At 47.6% G+C, this 18450-nt stretch overlaps 1 protein-coding gene across 2 annotated transcripts in view; it reads right to left on the reverse strand.

The window, feature by feature from the left end:
- SGSM1 (small G protein signaling modulator 1) overlaps window positions 1-18450 on the reverse strand; it is a 1153128-nt gene that overhangs the window by 852712 nt on the left and 281966 nt on the right. The window lies entirely within an intron of this gene.

An 18450-nucleotide genomic window follows, 5' to 3' on the forward strand; every position in this document is an offset into this window, starting at 1 on the left:
TTTTAGAAAATTATCCAATATTTCATCTGTGTAAACAAGACCAAAAACAATAAAAATCCACCATACAATTGTTAGAAATATCAATAAGCAATAATAGACTTAAAATACAGTTCCTTGAAGTCGATAGCTCCATCCGGGGCTATCACGGCGTCATGAACAATAAATCAAAACAGTTCTGGTTGCCCGCAGCATGCGGGCCAGCTACGGTGTCGGGAAGACCCATAAACAGTACCTTTTGAAATGCAGGGTGTCGGTGGCCTCGTGATGAGCCTCGAAGAGCCAGTGTCAGCAGGCGTCAGGCCGGAGTTGTAACATCCTTGAAGTCATATGCGTTGCAGATCTTACTCCGTGCGGTTGAAGTCAGTAGCGCTGGCGTCGACGGGTGTTGGGGCAGCGGTGCACAGTGCAGTGGTGCGGCATGCAGTGCAGGCAGCGGCTCGGTGGCAGTCGTCCAGTGGCGTCGGTGAGACCAGGGCTGCAGTGTGAAGTGGTGCGGTGCGTAGTGGTGAGGTGCTAGCTGGTCACGGTGCAGACAGGGGTGTCGTCGTTGCTGAAGTGCTGTCGTCAGCTTACTAACTGGACGCCGGCAGGCCAAGGTTGCGGTGTGGGACGAGGCGGTGCGTCGTGTAACTTATGAGCGATGCCCTCAAACCACAGTGCAAGCAGAGGCTATGTCGGTGTGGAGCATAGTCGTTGGGGATACCAGGGCAGCGGTGTGAAGCGAGGTGGTACGAAGTGCAGTGCCTACAGGTCATGGTGCAAGCAGCGGCTCGGTGGCGTCGGTGAGACCAGAGTTGCAGTACGAAGTGCAGAGGTGCCCTCTGCGGTGCCTTCAGGATACAGTGCCGGCAGCGGCATCGTCGGATTGCTTTTTCTTCTGGTGCAGCACAAAACACACAGTTCCCAGTGCTGTTAGCAGATGAACTTAAAGTCTTTGCTGTTCCTCAGATCTTCTTCAACAAGGGGCAAGCTCTACCTCAAAGAATGGGGCATACGATTAGGGGATGGGACGCATGCCGTGTCTCTCTATGCCGACGACTTACTGCTATATGTGCGTGATATCACTGCCATACCTGCGTCTATAGCAGAGATGCTGAGGGTGTTCAAAGAAATGTCGGGTCTCCGGGTCAATTGGGTCAAGTCTGGAGTGTACCCCTTTAGCACGGACATGGCAGAAACCGATGTGTTCATCAATGGTTCAAAGATCCCGTGGTACCTCACCACCTTTCATTATCTGGGAATCCGTATTTATCGGACTCCAGATGATTTGTTGGAGGGTAATTTGATAAGGGCAATTTCGGCGATACGGGTCCAAGTGCATTACTGGAAGTCACTGCCGTTAAATGTCATGAGTCGTGTCACACTGCTTACAATGATTGTCCTACCTAAGTTATTGTACTATTTCTCTAACCTCCTGGTTTACGTCCCTACCAGGTATTTTCGACAACTGGAACGTATGTCCCGAGACCTTATATGGAACAAAGGTAGACCTTGGGTTGCGTTGTGGAAATTATATGCTCCCACCTCCCAGGGCGGACTAGCTGTCCCCAATTTGGAACTGTACTACATAGTAGCTCAGCTGCAGTGGGTGACAAAGTGGCTCATTGGCGCTCATCTGGGTGATGCGGTGACCTTGCAGCAACCGTGGTCCCACGCTCAGATCACTCATTTATTCCATCTGGCTGCCAGGTTCCCCCATCCACTACAGCTGCATCTAGGTCGCCCCCCCCCCCCGCTGCAGCTCCACCAGCGCTTGTGCCTGCATCCTGGTTTGTTTTTCTGCCCATTCCTGGGTGCTGTCTTCCCTCGCCCCCCCCGTACCCACTGCTCACTTCCCGCTGCTGCTGCCCCTGCGGCCCGACCCCCCCGCTCCTATTCGCCATCCCCTGGCTCCCACCTCCCGCCTCCCAGCTGCTCCTCCCTCCCAGCTCCCCTTCAAATGGCGGCAGCTGCGCGGTGAGGAGAGCGACCCCTGACCTTCCAGGTCGTTCACGCCCCCCCCCCCGCTGCAGCTCCACCTGCGCTTGTGCCAGCATCCTGGTTTGTTTTCTGCCCATTCCTGGGTGCTGTCTTCCCTCGCCCCCCGTACCCACTGCTCACTTCCCGCCGCTGCTGCCCCTGCGGCCCGCACCCCATGCCCATTCGCCATCCCCTGCCTCCCGCCTCCCAGCTTCTCCTACCTCCCAGCTCCCCTTCAAATGGCGGCAGCTGCGTGGTGAGGAGAGCGACCCTTGACCTTCCAGGTAGGTCGTTCCCCCTCCCCCGCTACAGCTCCACCAGCGCTTGTTCCTGCTTCCTGGTTTGTTTTTTGCCCATTCCTGGGCGCTGTTTTCCCTCGCTCCCACATGCCCACTGCTCACTTCCGGCCGCTGCTGCCCCTACAGCCCCGCCTCCCACGCCCATTCGCCATCTCCTGCCTCCCGCCTCCCAGCTGCTCCTCACTCCCAGCTCCCCTTCAAATGGCGGAACCCCGACACCCCGCGAACGCCACAACAGCAGACTCCACTACGACGCCAGCAGCCTCCACGCACTCAATGCCGGCCGAAACCACACCTGCTTCCAGGCCCCTCCGAAACGGACCCATGGACCCTTCTCCTGCCGCACCTGCAGCTTCACCTGCGACAGAACCACCAAACTTCCAAGGACTGGACCCAACCACCTCCGCTGCATTCTCCTCAACACCCGCTACGCACGCAAACACGCCGTGAAGCTCTGGGATCTGCTCGACACCTCCGCCCCAGACGTGGCCTTCCTGACCGAGACCTGGTGGAACAACTCCTCGGCGCCCGGTATCGCCATAGCCATCCCGGACCGCTACATGTTCACCCGCAGGGATCGCGCCAATGGAACCGGAGGAGGAATAGCCATTGTCCACCCTCAAGGTCGCCACCCACGCAGACGCCACCCTCCACATCGCCGAACACCTGCACTTCCGGATCCACACAGACCCCAACACCACCCTCAGAGGAACACTCATCTACAGATCCCCAGGACCTAGGGCGCAGTTCAGCGACTCCATCGCCGACCTCGCCAGCACCCGCGCACTCGCCTCCACAGACTACATCCTCCTCGGGGACCTTAACTTCCACCTCGAGAACAATAGCGACGCCAACTCCGCCACCCTGATCGACAACCTCGCCAACCTCGGCCTCAAACAACTCGTCACCGCACCCACCCACCCACGCCACCGGCCACACGCTGGACCCTGTCTTCTCCACAGGTACCCACGTCGCCTTCGACCACACCACCGAACTCCACTGGACCGACCACTGCTGCATTCATTTCACCTTCAAGAAACCAACCGCACACCACGCACCACTGCACCCAACAGCTACCTCGCCGCTGCTGGGGCAAAGTCACCGAAGACCGGCTGATCACCACCCTTGCCCAGAAGCCACCCACCGACACCCAACGCAGCCCGCAACCTCAGACAGTGGATCGACGACTGCGCCAACACCCTTGCCCTGCTCAAGAAACCCTCAAACAGCCACGCCAGCATGAGAGCCACCTGCTTCACCGACAAGCTCCACACCTCCAAACGCGCATGCAGGAAACTGGAGAAAATATAGCTCCACAAACGCACACCGGACAACCACACAGCCCACAAGGACGCCACCTGCAGACATCACCACCTCATCAGATTAGCCAAGAGATCCTCCTTCAAAGACCGCTTGGACAACAACGCACACAACAGCAAAGAGCTCTTCAGCATCGTAAAGGAACTCTCCAACCCCAGCTCCAACGACATCCCGCCCTCACAAGAACTGTGCGATTCACTAGCTACCTTCTTCCACCCCCTGTGAACACCACCAGCGCCATCCGCCTGACCTCTTGGTCCAACATCAACGACGACGAGACACGCAAGGTCATGAACTCCATCCACTCAGGATCTCCGTCAGACCCGTGCCCACACCACGTATTCAACAAAGCAGACGCAGCCATCACACCCCAACTACAAAAGGTCATCAACATCTCCTTCAAAACAGCAACATTCCCAGAAAGCTGGAAGAACGCCGAAATCAACGCCCTCCTCAAGAAGCCCAAGGCGGACCCCAAGCACCTCAAGAACTTCCGGCCCATCTCCCAGCTTCTGTTCCTGGCAAAGGTCATCGAGAAAATCGTCAACAGGCAATTTGCCCAGCACCTGGAACACAACAACATCTTGGACCTGTCCCAGTCCGGATTCAGACGAAACCACAGCACCGAGACAGCCCTCATCGCCACAGTCGACATCAGGCGCCAACTAGACAATGGCGAAACATCAGCCCTCATCCTCCTGGACCTGTCGGCCGCCTTCGACGCGGTCTGCCATCGCACTCTAAAGACACGCCTCCTAGAAGCCCGAATCCAAGAAAAGGCCCTTGACTGGACCACGTCCTTCCTCACCGGCAGAACCCAGAGCGTCCGCCTCCCACCCTTACGATCCGAAGACACCGACATCATCTGCGGCGTGCCACAGGGCTCATCCTTCAGCCCGACGCTGTTCAACATCTACATGGCTCCTCTTGCACAAGTGGCCCGCCAGCACGACCTCAACATCATCTCCTACGCCGATGACACCCAGCTCATCCTCTCCTTCGCCAAGGACCCACACACCGCCAAAACCAACCTCCACGAGGAAATGAAGGCCGTCGCCGACTGGATGTGGAGCAACCGTCTGAAGCTGAACTCGGACAAGACGGAGGTACTCATCCTCGGACCCACCCCCTCAGCCTGGGACGACTCTTGGTGGCCGACCACACTGGGAACAGCACCAACACCCACCGACCAGGCACGCAACCTAGGATTCATCCTCGACTCCTCCCTCTCCATGGCTTAGCAGGTCAACGCCGTCTCCTCTTCCTGCTACAACACCCTCCGCATGCTCCGCAGGATTTACAAGTGGATCCCGACTGAAACAAGAAGAACGGTGACACAGGCCCTTGTCAGCAGCAGACTGGACTACGGCAACGCACTCCACGCAGGAATCCCAGCCAAACACCTACGACAACTACAACGCATCCAAGACGCCTCCGCCCGACTGATCGTCAATGTCCCCTGCCGCAGCCACATCACCTTCCTCCTGAGAGACCTACACTGGCTCCCCGTCGACAAGAGGATCACCATCAAGCTCGTCACCCACGCAAACAAAGCACTCCACAACGCCGGACCAGCCTACCTTAACAGCTGACTCAGCTTCTACACCCCCACCCGCCAGCTCCGCTCCCGCAGCCTGGCCCTCATCGCTGTCCCCCGCAACCAACGAACGCACTCCGGCGGCAGATCCTTCTCCTACCTCGCCGCCAAGACCTGGAACACCCTCCCTATCCACATACGGCAGACCAAAGACCTACTCACCGTCAGAAGACTCCTCAAGACCTGGCTCTTCGAGCAGTAGCAGCACCCCCTCCCCTCAGCGCCTTGAGACCCTCACAGCTACGTAGTGCAGTCTACAAGTACTTTGATTGATTGATTGATGTTACAAAAGAAGCCTACATCTTACCCGTGAGACGCTCCCATATGCCCCGACATTGCCGCTCTTGGGGACACCCAGAGGGACTACAGATACTCCCGAAGTCGTTCTTCGGCACTGGCATGCTGTAGGAATAGAAACTTTGGATGACCTTTACAGAGACGGCACCCTCCTAACATTCGAGGCACTAGCGGAGGACACTGACTTACCTGCAGCACAATTTCTTCAACATGCCTCTCTCATACGAACCCTTTCGGCGTTTTTGGGAGATCTGGCGACTGAGTCACCGACACACCTGTTACTGCAGTATTTACACATAATGGGGGAAGGATCACACATAGTGCACTGGCTGGTGATGGCCTTGCTTACACACACGCTGAAACCAATGCTGGCCCTTTGTGCCCACTGGGAAGCTGACAGAGGCCGACCCTGGACGGACAAGGAATGGGCCACCATCTTAGCTGGTGCTTCTTATATACCAAGAAGTTTTAAGTTCAGGTTGATACAAACCTATATAATACAACGGGCGTACCTTTCTCCTGACAAAATGAACAGATATTTCAATGTTGCTACATCTGAATGCCCGCGCTGCCGGCAGCTTGATGCCGATCTGCTCCACATGCTGAGGTCCTGTGCCCCCCTCCACCTTTACTGGCGAGCCGTTGCTGCCGCATTGGCGACCTGCACCGACACGTCCCTGCCACCCACGTAGGAGGTTTGCATTTTAGGCGTCTATGTTAGGTCGAAAAAGAACAGAGTCACCTCTTGGTTCAGAGACTTAGGGCTAATAGTTGCCAAATGCTTGATAACGAAGCAGTGGAAACAGGCAGATCCCCCAGAGATAATCAGCTAGACAAGCTCACTAAAGGTATGGGCACAGGCGGAGAGCACAGCACTGCACAGGGAGGAAACGGCGGGGCACCGCTAGTACCCCCTAGCGCAGCACTGGGACACCGTACTCACAGCGTTCCATAGTGGATCCACTGGGGAAGATGCAGACGCCCAACCAGCACTCACATAGTATACTTGCTGAAGGCCTCGAGAGGCTGGGAACTAGAAGATAGCGGCGAGCATACACATCCCACTGACTGTCGCCTGGCAGAATGGGTCCGCTGCAGAGTATCCTTGCCCCCCCTCTGTTCAGGCACCTCCCTCTCGACGGTAGCCCCCAACACCTAGATGAGTCAGAGTTTCACTCTAGTGTATTGGCCTTCTGTGACTACCACATTACACAGACCCACGCCCAGTACCGTAAAAGCTATCCCGATTGATTTTTGATGGCAGCTTTTTTAACATGTTATTTGAAATTGTTCTTAGAAAATTGTATATTCTGTTGGTGCGAGTAAGCTTCTCTGTGTTCCTTTTCTTTGAGACTAATCCACTCGTCGGCCTAGTGCGTTGGCCATATGAACCGGTCACCACCCTTTGTTCAGTTTGTGGTGGTTTGCACGTACTGACTTCACTGATACCAATGTTGCTGTCAAATGTTATTGGCGGCTTCTCTTCCCCTCTCTGGCCAAATCCTCTCTACAACGCTAAATGAACACTGCGTAGCGGGGGGGCAGGTAGTCGCACAACTGTTCTGAGAAGCGATTTGTTAGTGACAAATTGGTGTGTCATCACACCTTGAAGAACACTCTGTTATATTACGAGTCGTTGCTTTATGATAGCATTGTTGAGATGTTGTAATGTACTGATGGAACAATACTTCTAACATTTTTGTTTTGTAATGTGCTATATGATTACGGACTAATGTGGAACATAATAAGGAAAAAAGATAGAAACCAATAAAGATATTTAAACAAAAAAAAAAGGGGCCAAGCTCTACCTCAAGCCTTTGGAAAATCGCAAGCAAAGAAGTTGCACATACCCAGCCCCTGTCACTCCAAAACTAGACAGTTGATACACAAACCAGTAGAGGAACACAGAATGGTTAAACAAGAAAATGCCTACTTTCTAAAAGTGAAATTTTCAAACACACAATTTAAAAACCACCTTCCTTCAGTTCAGAGAGCCTAAACTCAATTTCTCGATCTTGTTCCAATGGAAAGTTATACTTGTAAGGTGTTACAAAGCAACTCCAATGCTAGCCTATGGGGCAGATAGCCTTGCAATAGTGAAAAACAAAATTGGCAGTATTTCCCTATCAGGACATGTCACACACGCCAGGACACGTCCTACCTTTCACATACACTGCACTTTGCCCAGGGAGGTACCTTGGCCTTCCTGAGGGGTGCTGTACTTGTAAGAAAAGGGAATGCTAGGGCCTGGCATGTGGGGTCACTTGCTAGGTCCACATGGCAGTAAAAACTGCATACACACACTGCAGTGGCAGGTCTGAGACCCTTTTGAAAGGCTGCTTGTGTGGATGGCACATTCAGTGCTGCAAGGCCAACAAGCAGCATTTGATTTCCAGGCCCTGGACACACATGGTGCACTACACTAGGGACTTATTAGTAAATCACATAAGCCAAACATGGAAACGCCAATCCATAAACACAATATACAGTAGGAGTACTTGCAATTTAACATTGAACAGAAGTGGAAAGTACGCAGAGGCACTAAACCAGCAAAACAAAGTCCAGTTTACCTTTAAAAACAGGAAGCCAGAAAGCAAAAAGACAGAGGAAACACGCCAAAAGATGCCAGGTCTAACAACTTCCATTAAAGAAAACTCATTAAAAATCCCATTGCAGCGTGGCTAGGTAACATTGTGGCTTTTGTTTAAAAATGAAAAAAAAAAAAAAAAAAAAAAAACATTGCAGAACAACATGGTTCTACTGCTTGCTTCACATTACATATGAAACTTTTGTACTTGTTCAGTAACTCACCCACTGCTGCCTATTTTGCACGATTTAACGAAGACAATATATTTTAGTTCAAATGGATCGAAGGTATTAAAAAAGCTGCACCTTTGTAACCCTGTGCCTGACATTTTGCAAATGTTAATATTCCAGTATTAATAATTTTGTGCAGATCAGCTAAACACCTCCCAAAAACGCTTAAATAGTTGATATGGGGTGGGTGATCAATGAATCAGGATTTATAAAGCGCGGCTACCCAGCCAATAGGGTATCCAGGTGCTTGACGATTTGTTGCCATGAAAATGTTTTCTTACAGCTTAAATGGTGATTAAAAAGACACTACCCCCTAGTTACATGCCCAAGCAGCAGGGAAGGCATATAAAGAGGGAGAAGGTCAACAACCAGTATAGGCCAAGGCAGAAGGGCCCTAATGCTATTAGAACATTCCACCCATAGAGGTTTGGCTTCTATTTAAAAGATAAACAGAAAGATAAATATTGAAATGTTGGAGCAGTTGGCCTATATCAGCCAATATTTATCCTGAGACACTGTACTGTCTTCCGTAAAGCTCTCAAAAGTCTAATGTTTTAATATAGCCTGCTGCCGAGGGTTATACCAGTTTTTAAAGTCCCCGGACCAGAGTTACAGGCCTGTGGCTCGGGCCTATGACAAGGGAGTGAGCCTTTAACATCCAGTATTGCCCAAGACAGAAGGGTTATAAAGCTATTAGAGCATTCCACCCACTGAGGGTAGAGTGTTCCCAATTGAAAAGGAAGAAACAGAAAGACAAATATTGGAATGCTGAAGCAGAAGGTTTATACCAGCCATTATAAGCTCTGAGTCAGTCTATAGTCTTAAATGGAGCTCTAAACATTCCAATATTTTAATCACTATTAATAGAAATTCTATTTCAGGACAGGTGGCTCAGAATATGCTTTACTCTCTCATATTTCATTGCTCAGCAGCCTTAATACCAAACAACAGCCAAAGTCTACAAATCCCTTGAGTCTTTGCGATGAACACAAACAACCATAGAGATAGTCCCATATAAGGCATATCGGAGGACAGCACTTCCTGTTTCTTCGCTGCTCAGCAGCCAGATAAGTGCTTTCTTTGATATTTCTTCTTTATGTCATAATTATACTGATTGCTATCTTTAGTGTTGTTGTATTATTAGTATTGATTTACTGATTTGTTGTGCATTGCAACGCGTTGTATTGCCCCTCTGGTATTGCCCAGTTATCAGTACATCTTCACACCTTGACTGCGTTGTGGATCGCGGGTGGTTTGCGGCGTTCCCCTCGTTTGCTACGGGCTGACCTGATGTGGGGAGCAGTGTTTAGCTGAGGACGCGGTGCGTCTGCTTAAACCGGTCTCACCTCCCTCCGCCTTTGCGTGGTGCGTCCCCCCTCGCTAAAGGGCTTGACGCACGCATGTTTTAGGTGCAGGACGGGGGGAATTCCTGACATTTCTGACGTGCCTCGGCTCTCGTCTGAGTGCACGTCTGACAGTTTACGGCTGTAACGCGCTGTCAGTTGTTCGCGCACTCGGCAGGAGACAGAGGATTCTTTGTTTTCCCAGTGTAATAACTCTATCTATTTTGGCTCCAGACTTGTGGTTTCACCCATGAAGCACATTTTCTTTTCTTACCAGCTAGTAGCACTTCTCAGCTGCTTTTCTCCTTGACAGCTCTGACCCAGAAGTTGTGGTTGGTACAACTTAAAACCACATTTTTGCCATTACTTACTGACCTTGGGGGCACAGCAACTTGCTTTTCCGTGGGACCAACCGGGTTATTTTCTCGATCCGAATTACTAATGCCGGGTGAGATGGACCCCTGGGAGCCCATTGAGGAGGAACAGCCCCTGCTCCCTATTCACATGGGCTTGGTGGATGCCATTGACGCATCCCTGGAAAGAGCAGTGTCCTCCTCCCTTGATCCCCTAAGCCGCCTTATTATTGAACTGACGGTTCGGCGCAGGGTGGTACCTTCTACTGAGAGTGAACGGGGAGAACCCAAAGCGCCCCTAAAGGGCCCCTCTAAGGCTAAGGCTAAAGCCTAGAACCCGACCACCACTGGGGGGGCCGCTACGTCCCAAGATGCATTTGATAGACTGTGCCAGGTATTATTATTATTTTTTTTATTTTTATTGAGAGTTCAAATAAAGCAATACAGTATAGGGAATAAGACACAATTGAAATCCAATTAATACAGTACGAGAAAAAAAAATATTAAAAACAAATACACAATTTATCATTTCAACATTTAAATTATAAAGTGCAGAGTTTGTGTAAGATCAAACAATCAATCGGCTAACACTGATATTCAAAAGATTTTGTTAGAATTAAAACAGTGCGTAACATTTAAATACAATAAGCGTCTTCTCAGTTAATATTTCATAGCTAAGTTGTAAAGTGCAACGTGCGGAGTCAAGACTAATAAATATTTTCAGGGAAGTATGGATCGGGTTGAGTAATAACAGGAAAATTAAGAATCAAACACACTCCAATATTTATCATATTTTATGAGAGCCCCTGATCTTAAAGCATATTTTCTTTCCCTACCCTGGATTCGAAGTAATTTTGCCTTCCATGCCTGGAAGGATGGTACAAGGTCTGTTTTCCAGGACTGTAGTATAAGGGATTTAGCTAATAAAGAAGCTATAAAAAGGGACTCATCATGTTGGGTATGGATGGGAGAGCAGCCTAAGAGGGGAATTAGGTCGTCGAATACAATATTAGTTTTAAGCACAATTGAGAGATATTTTTCTATTTCCTTCCATAATACCTGGATTTTTGGACACTCCCAGACAATGTATTTCCAAGTGCCTCTTTCGTCACATCGGAAGCATTTGTAGGCTACTTGGGGGCAAATATTATGTAAAAAGGACGGGGTTCTATATATTAACCATTTATTATAAAATTGCATGCGTTTAAAATTTGCTCCTCGGAAAATGGTTTTGTTGAATTTATTTATTTTATCCCATACCTGTTGATTAATTGTAATATCTTCCCTCTTTTTCCATCTCTCAATAATCTTGCTGGAATAGTCCTGGTCTTTACTTTCTTTTAATATTTTAATCCAGGTACTCATTTTCTTTTGTGTTTTGTTATTAAGGGTAGCGGAAATATTTTCTCTATTAAATAAATTTCCTATATTGAGTTCTCTAAGTGTTGGGTTTATCCTGATAAAGGACCAGTTCAAAGTTAAGTGCGAGTGGATTAACTGGCTATACATTTCCTCCCAAAATTTCCACCTATTTCCCAGCAGGAAGTCTTCAATTTTCTCAAAGCCATTCTCCTTCCAGAGAGTTAATATATTTGTATCCATACAGCCAGCATCTCCCAAGCTAAAATTTATTAAATTTGTCTTATTACTTAAATTGGGTAAGTCATAAAATTTAAAGAAACTGAGTTTTCACCTGAAAAATCCACTGCAGGGATTTATATCGTACTTTTTTTGGATCTTTCGTGGTTGTGACCGGATCGAAGATTTTTAATTCCAACAACATTCTTTTCATAAAAAAATTATCTGCCTCATGAGAATCTAAGAAAAAAAACCTATAACTATAATGTGCAAAAGACGCAAAATAATATTCTCTGATATTTGGAAAAGACAGCCCTCCTTGTGTGGATGATAAATATAAAGTGCTCAGTGAAAGTCTGGGGGATTTTTTGCCCATAAGAAAGAGGAGATCAGAGCTTCTACTTTTTTAAAATAAGAGGCCTGGATTGCGCAGGGAATTGCACTAAAAAGGAAATTAAAAAGGGGTAACACCGACATTCGAATTAGCGATGCCCGTCCCAAAGAGACAGGGGTAGTAAATTCCAACGATCTAAAAGTGAGCCCACCTTTTTTAATAAAGGTAACAAATTAAGTGACTTGAGGGTTTGGAGTCTATGAAAAGGGCAATATCATCCGCATATAATTTTATATTTGTCATTCCTAATACTGGGGCAGTGTCAGCCTTGATATTCCTGAAGGCAATCGCCAGAGGTTCAATAAATAATGCGAAAAAAATTGGCTATAAGGGGCATCCTTGTCGCGTGCCTCTAGTGACCTGGCAGGACCCAATAATATTAGTATTATTGATGATAATTTGTGCCCTAGAATTCATATACAATTGTCTTAAAAGAGAGATAAAAACATTCGGGAAGTTAAAACTACGTAAAATTGCAAACAGGCAATCCCAAGACACTAGATCGAAGGCTTTCTCCGCATCTAAAAACCAAATTTGAGCCTTCACCTTATTAGTTTTAAAATAATCTAGTGCCTCCAATAAAAATGTAGTGTTGGAATGGAGATGTCTGCCTGCAATAAAACCACACTGATCGTGGGCTACCAGAAATCCTACTATTTTATTTAATCGGTTTGCTAAAAGTTTTGTAAAAAATTTATAATCTGTATTCAGAAGGCTAATCAGTCGGTATGAATTTATATTTTCCCTGTCCTTTCCTTTTTTTAAAATACTAACCACCACCGCTGTATGAAAGGAATCCGGTGGGGGACTTCCTTGAAGTAAGTAATTAACTAATTTCAAAAGTTCTTTACGTAATGTTCCCCGATTTTTTTTTTTTAATTCAATGGGAAGGCCATCCTCACCATTGGCCTTGCCATTGGGGAGGGACTCTATCACCTCATCTAATTCTAATAGTGTGAAGTCCTGTATAAGATAGTTCTTACCCTCAGCATCTATTTTAGGTATTTCAAGCGGCTGTAGGAATTCCATGATAGAGTCAGGTGTAGCCCCCTCAGTCGCTTGATATATCCCCTCATAGTGTTTTAGAAACAGCTCACCGATGGAAGTGGTGGTCTTAACTTGTATTTTAGTGATGGGGTCTGTTAACTGATCTATTCTATTACGGACCTGCTTTTCTTTAGATTGCCAGGCCAGAACCTTTCCTGTATACTCGCTCTCCTCATATATCTTTTGTGCATGTAGGTTACTATTTGTCTCACCTAAATCATAATAAAAATCCTTCATCTTGCACTTCGCCTCGGAGAGTTTATGTCCAGAGATCATAGATCTGACCCTATAATGCTCTTGGGTTGCCTGAGAGAGTTCAGTTTGGAGTTTGGTTTTCTCCTCCCTTCTTGCCTTCAGCTTGGGGATTTCTTTAGATGTAATTATTCCACGCAGAGTGGCTTTAAATGCATCCCAGATTATATTTAATGGGGCTGTGCCTCTATTCTGTGTAAAAAAATGCTCTATCTTTTCATTAATATCTGTACACCATTGTTGGTCAAGGAGGTTAAGTTTATTAAAAAACCATCTACTTGTAGGTCTTGCTTTATAATTCCCCAAGTTGACCTCCATGCAAAGAGCTGTGTGGTCTGAAAAAGCGTTAGGTAGATGGGCGCAGTTATATAATTCTAGGTCATGGGATGATAAAAAAAAATCTAGCCTTGACGCAGAATTATATTTTGCTGAGTGGCATGTATAATCGCGCTTAATAGGATTTAAATTTCGCCAATGGTCAATAACATCAAGGTCTATTTTACAACTTTGAACAGCTAAAGCAACTTGGGGTTTATTCTGTTGGCGATCTTTCTTGGAGGAGTCCACTCGAGGGTTTTGTAATAGATTAAAATCTCCCCCCCAAATTATTGGCCCAGAGAGACCAGTTAATGCCTGCTTTATCTGTAGAATAGGTTGAGGGTCGTCCAAAATTGGTGCGTAGATTGTGGCGAGGATAACATTAACATTGTTTAATTTACCATGAACAACTGCCCATCTATCTCTAGGTCTACGAATGTCCCTTCAAGATTAAAACCTACATGTCTCCCTATTAATATGGAGACTCCTCTCTGAGCCATCCCGGCAGGAGCGGATATGTTATAACTCTACCAACTTTTGAAGAGTTTAGCTGACTCTGCCTGATCTTTGTGATGGGTTTCTTGCAAATAGATTTCGTCTGGTATAAGGTTTTTCAACCAGCACTCAATAGCGTTCCTTTTTCGAACGTTATTCAGGCCATTTACATTTAGAGAGATAAATTTCACCATGTTATTTGATGTTCAAGATATTGGACGTAACCCTCAACTTATACAAATGTGCAAGTGTGCTAATGTGCAAATGTACAATCAACAGTAGCATATATAACTGATAAATAATATATATATATAATAATATAATATAATAGCAGCAGATATTCATAGAGATATTCCTAAAGAGTCTAAATTTCAATGTGCAAATATGCAAGCGAGCAGCAAGAATGTAGAGTGATATTATTTGAGGAGTCATACCATTCATTATGCCAAACATGCAGATAGTTAAAGCATTGTAAAATCTTATCTTATATAAAAAATAGAAATAGACAGCATAAATATATAATATCATCAGATAAAAAGAGACTGCCATTCTCTGTGCAAATATGCAATTAAGCAGCAAGATTGTATAAATAGCAGCACAAACTTGAAGGATTAAGCCCCCCGGTGCAAAATAGGCAAATATACTTATAGAATCTTGTCATCTTATCATGATCCATGTGAGCAAAAGTGACGAGTGTGCGATATTATTTGTGCAAGATAGAAAAAAAAAAGAAAAATAGAGGAATAACATTGCTCGTACCGTAATCATGAAAGTGTGGAGAAACATATTTTTTTTGCATTTGAACTCTCTTTTTTTTTTCCCCTTTGCGACACCCCCCTTCACCACCCTCCCCTCCCCCCTTGAGTGGACGGAGACCCCAGTGTCCCACTTCTGTCCTTCTCTGGTGTATCTTCTTTTTGGATGCCATATCATTGCATCCCTATGTGCTTCCTGTTTCCAGCAGTGTCCGCCGTAAAGTAGTAGTAAATTCAGCAAAATTCAGTAGCTTAATTAATTACGCCGCAAGGCCATCGAGGAATGACTGGGCTTCGTGAAGGACCGAGAATATAAAAAATGTTCCTTTAGCCAAGACTTTGAGTTTCGATTGCTGCACTATCATGGCTTGGGCTCCCTTGCTCTTAAAGGAATTGATGAGCTTCACAAAGTCCCTGCGTCTGTGAGCAGATGCTACCGACATATCACCAAAAATCCGAAAATTATTCGCCCCCTCCACGTTAAAAGTTCTTTTAGAAAATGCGGTGTTTAAAATTTTTTCTTTTACCCTAAAGTCTGAAAAGTTGAGCAGAATTGTACGGGGGTATTTCAAATTATTAGGTTTATGTGCAGGGACTCTGTGCGCCCTAGTAATAGTCAGATCACCTTGCAGCTCAGGGATAACTTTTTTCAATAAAGAATCTGACCACCTGACTACATCCTTATCTTCAAGGCCCTCTGGTATGCCTACTAGCCGTAGATTAGATCTCCTATTATAATTCTCAAGGTCCTGCAGCTTTTCCTCTAAGTGGGATTTCTCTCTATTAGCCTCCGCGAGATTTTTCTGGATTGTAGTCAAAGAGTCCTCTAGAGATGATATCCGGACTTCGGCCTCAGAGACCCTCAGAGGGATATTACCAAGGCACTCCTCCATCTTCGTAAGCCTGCTGTGCAAGAGTGAAATTTCCTGCGCCTGAGAGGATTTGAAGTCTCTTAATTCCTGGAGGATAGTAACTAGGATATCTTCCATCATATTTGCTTTTGTAGCACTCGGAAGAGCAAGCAAGCCATCATCCTGGGAGATCAAGGAGGCTTCTAAACTTAGGACTTGACTTGGAACTATCGTGGTTTGCTTGTTGCTTGGGGCTGGACTTGGGGCTGGGCTTGGGGCTGGGCTTGGGCTTGGGCTTATGGCCGTTGGTGTGGGTAATGCTACGCCTTCTAGCCTTGTTGCCCCTGCGGGATTTGGCGTCGGTGTCTTTTGCGTTGTGGGGCTGCTTGCTTTCCCTCCAGTGTTGGAGACATCCTGTTCTAAAGTGACACTTGTGCCCCCCTGCTTTAACTCCCCGCTTGCAGGAGTGCTTGAAAATTGTCCCTGCTGTAGAAGGGGTTTTGAAAAGAGAGGGTATTGTTTGGGGGTAGATCGACTCTCAGGGCAAGTAGTAGGGGACATATTTAGCAGCCTTGACCGTTTTGTCCATTTTGTCCGTTTTATCCATATTTTTACCCCCCCTGGTCCGTTCTTGTTCCCTTGTCTTTCCCACCCTCCTCTCCTATATCGCCAACAGCAAGTAAGCTCAATTCTTCTGAAAGTTCAGACAAGGTCAGGCTCTCTACGTCTTCATCCTCTTCACCCTCTACTTGTTCATTTTCCTCGTTGTCATCATTGTCCTCCTCGACCTGTTTCCTTAATACATTATACTTATTTTTTCTATATGGATCAGTGGATTCCATTGCCTTCTGTTTTAGGGCTTCTTTTTGTTGATTTTTCCTTCTCTTTTTCCTCTCTCCTTTTACGGTTGATGGAGATTTGACCGGAATGGGGAGTTTAACCTCCTTTCCCAGCTCTGGCTTGGGCTGTTTGCCCCTCACTCTTGCCGCCATTTGAGAATTGGTAATTTACAAACATGGGCTTATAAGGTGCACTAGACCTTGCTCCGGGAAATTTGTACAAAAGGATTTTTCTCTCACCAGACTGTGCCTGCCAATGTCCAGCTTTCCCCAATGCAAGGGGCAGTATAGGATTGTAAGGTTATTGCGGTATTGTAAAAAGTCAGCTTTGCCCCTTCACATCTTTCAGAGCTTCATAATCAGCGCACCAATAAATGAGGAAGCGTAGAATAGAGCTCTTGTTCAAGCAAGGTTCAAGACAGCTTTACCCCTTCACACTTTTCCAGGGCTTCACAATCAGCCTTACAATCAGCTTGCCAGTGGGTGAGGAGTCACAAAGGAGGGGGCGGTACAAGCAAAGCGAGCGCGAACTGGGTAGAACCCTGCCCAGCGCGCCTTACCTCGCAAAGCAGATCAGCGTCCGGGCCAGCGTCCAATGACCAGTCCTCCCGGTTTCCCAGTAATTCGCCGTCGAAGGTGCAGGCACCAGCGTCGTTGCGTCCCTCCATATGCCGGCTGGACAAGGCAGGCAGGGTGCCAAACAGAAACACAGGCGCTCAGCCTTAGCGGTAGCGGTAGCCTCCAAGAACGGCAGAAACACTCCAAGAGGCCCCGTTGGATCCTGTAGAAAACTCGCTCAATAGTTTCCGAAATTCAGCGCAAAGCAAAGCTTTAACCCCCAGTTTTGGCTCCGGCATCTAGCGAGAGAGCAGCGGCTTGCATGGGCGTGGCTATGCGGAACGAGGAAACAGGAAGCACAGCGGCGGCGTGGGTGGGTCCACGTCAGCCATTCATCCCTGACAAGGACTGTGCCAGGTATTCCTGAAGAGACGCCTGGAACCTAGCTATGAGCTTGAGGATTCCCAGCCGGTCGGTACCCCCGATGAAAATTCCTGCCCTCCAGATGGGGCAGATGATGCTACTGGGGAAGACACAAGCCCAGATGGGGAATCTGACAATGATCCTGGACCGAGCAGACCCTGGCAACTGTGAAGCGTCGGCAAAAAGGGACGGCTGGATGTACCTCATTCTCAGGACTCTACTGACCTCTCTGGTATGTTGAGCCAAGAGGACATATACCATCCCCGGTCTTTCGCAATTGGGAGTCTGGCGGCCAACAAGATCTCGTGTGCCATCCTCTTGAAAATGGACAATATCTCGGCGGTGAGATATATCAACAGATTGGGGGCACGCGGTCCAAACGCCAGGCGGATTTGGCCAAGGACTTCTGGAACTATTGTCTGACTCGCGGTCTGACGGTCACGGCAGAATACCTACCAGGGTTGCTCAATCAGACGTCAGACTGGCACTCAAGACACCTTCAGAATTGTGCTTGGAAGCTGGATCCTGCGATTTTTCAGAGCCTTCTGATTCGGTGGGGTTCCTGTCAGGTGGACCTCTTCGCATCATGCCTAAATTACCAACTTCCCCGCTTTTTCAATTAGCGCCCGGACCCTCTGGCAGAGGCGACAGATGCCTTTCTGCAGGACTGGAGCCTGCTTCGGGGGTATGCGTTTACCCGATTTGCCATGATATCCAGGCTCACAGCGCTGGTACGGAGACAGAAAGTGGAGGTCATTTTTGTGACACAGCGTAGGAAATCTCAAGTCTGGTATCCAGTTCTTCTGGAACTTTCTATGGATTTTCCAATCCAACATCCACATACACCTCGTCTTTTGACAGACGCAAAAGGTAACTTGGTTCAAGAGGGCAACCTTCATTTGAGGGGTTGGAAGATTACAGGGGATGTTGGGAAGTCCGGGCCTTTCGAAGACAG

Source organism: Lissotriton helveticus, chromosome 11, assembly GCF_964261635.1.
Source record: "Lissotriton helveticus chromosome 11, aLisHel1.1, whole genome shotgun sequence".
Lineage (NCBI taxonomy): Eukaryota > Metazoa > Chordata > Amphibia > Caudata > Salamandridae > Lissotriton > Lissotriton helveticus.